Raw genomic sequence first — 2,421 nt, 5'->3', positions numbered from 1 at the left:
ATGATGGTGATGATGATGAAGATAATGATGATGATGATGATGATGATGATGATGATAATGATAATGATGATGATGATGATGAAGATGATGATGACGATGATGATGATGATGATGATGATGATGATGTGATGATTGTAACAAATACATGTGCAGTGTCTCTGTAATCGAGAATCCCTCCAATGTTATAACATGATGTTGACATTCTGTACTTGAGAGGCCAGCGTGTTCAGCTGGAACATCCAAACTATGTTCCATACAACATCTCCGTCTTGTCAGATTGAACGACCAGTGTGCGTGGTTCATACCGTCTGCTTTCCGCACCACATTGTACACATGTCTTTTTTTATAGCAGACGGTTTTACGGCGCTCGCAACTGCATAAGGTCATATGAGCGCCGTTGTACATGTCTGCAGTGTGGATTTAGTCGAGGAACGCTCCGATGTATTTTGTTATAATATTTCTGTGTCGGTGGGGTGGGTCAGAGTGTGCCTCACTCCGGAAAGTCACCTTTTTCCTCTTACTTCTTTTCCTTCTGTCTTCTTTTCCTTCTGTCTTCTTCACACCCATTTCCTGCGTCCCAGTTTCTCCCCTGTCTATTATTTGTGGCGCATCGTGGTGAAATCAGGTGCTCGTCAAACTACTGAGAGTGAAGAAACCGCCCCTTTTTTGTCCAGTTGGCCACATTTTATCAATTTTTTGTTTTTAGGCTTAGCACCTTTAATGTCCATATGAAAACACATGAAACTTTCAGGTGAATGTTTACTGAAAACGTTGATTAATGGCATAAAATATGTAAAGTTTCAGTTTTCTAGGACTCTATAAACGATAGAAGTTATCAAATTTGGGTGGCCATTTCCTCGCAAATTTTACCTTTGAAACCTGTGATACTCCCACCTCCTTCAAAGGCTAATATCTCGATTTCTATTCAAGATAGCTTTTTTTACAGGGAACTAAGACAAATGAATGAGATTTCAGATGATATAAAAACTCCAAACACCCCAAAATTGACGACACCTGATGCCATCTCGTTGTGACACATTTTATTTTGCCTGGAGTTTCTCATTGTATCAAGTGGAGACGCCAGTGTGTGATTTAGTAAATGTAACCTTCAGTTGAGTATTTAGACGGAAAAAAGGTAGTATTATTATAGAGATAGTTACTTTTTAAAATATAAAATAAGAACAAAGGCGAGAAAAGGACGATATAAAAATAAATTTTAAATTAAGGATTTTGGTACTCAGAGTTTTAATAAACAGAACGATTTTTGATTAAATGTAGTATAATGTTTTTAATAAAAATTTAGGAGAAATGTAACAAAATTGAAAATAGAGTGATTATGGATTATCAATACAATCTGATCTACAACTGAGAAGTCTGTGTGGAGACCTCAGAGCTTTTCCCGGCTTTCTTGCATGCTACCAACAGGTGGGCTGAGGAGGGGGGGGGGGGCTAAATCAAACGTCGATGGTCACTTTTAAGCACAAGGGGGCTATCCCGAAAAATGCTGTTTTGAGAAAATCGAAGGTAAAGTTTTTACCCCTTGATCAGTTTCTTTAAAAGACAAGGAGAGTTTTGTCTATAACCAAACAAGCATACTACAGCAATGAAATCAAACTTCTTTTATAATCTAGGTAACGCAATGCCCACTTTTGGTGTAAGTCAAGGTTTCTGAAAACGTCTTAAATCTGGGTTAGCCCGCTTGTCCTTAAAAACGACTACCTAAAATCCCGATGGTTCGCCACTCATCTCTCTGTATGTCTGGGTGATCTAAAACAGCCTGTTTGTTCCTGTTTTCTCATCAGTATGTGTTGTGTGAGTAAATTATTCCCGGTCTACCTCTGTTCATTTTCCTTCTTTTTTATCTCCCTCTGGGAGAAAGAATGATTAAATAATTATGTTCAAGACTTCCTTGCCAATTCAAGTGTCCCGAAAACAGTACGAACATTAATTTGTCTCTTCCTAACTTTGTTTTAAAAAAATTGATTAATCAGAGGAGTCCGAGTGACAACATGGGGAAGGTACCAAATCTTTTAGGGGTACGGAAATAGCTGTATCTGAGCACAGGAGAAACCTGAAGGAAATCAACAAGTGCTCACCGTCCCTCGTCGGCTGCCTGTCGTATTTCTGCTTCTCTACCGTCCTACTTGATTAACCTAGCCTTTGAGGTGTCATGTAATGGCTAGACTGAGCCAATGGCCACCGTTTGATGAATCTGAGAGGGGATATTGTTGAACTTGACTACTCGTCGTTATGATAGAAGATAAGAAAAGATAAGATAAGATAAGATAAAATAAGATAAGATAAGATAAGATAAGATAAGATAAGATAAGATAAGATACGATAAGATAAGATACATCTTTATTGTCCAGATCCTGGCACATTGGTTTGGTGTTCCACCACGAGTACACACACACACACACA

The sequence above is a fragment of the Aplysia californica genome, unplaced genomic scaffold (genome assembly GCF_000002075.1).
Source record: "Aplysia californica isolate F4 #8 unplaced genomic scaffold, AplCal3.0 scaffold00156, whole genome shotgun sequence".
Lineage (NCBI taxonomy): Eukaryota > Metazoa > Mollusca > Gastropoda > Aplysiida > Aplysiidae > Aplysia > Aplysia californica.
Note: the sequence above shows the minus strand (reverse complement) of the source record.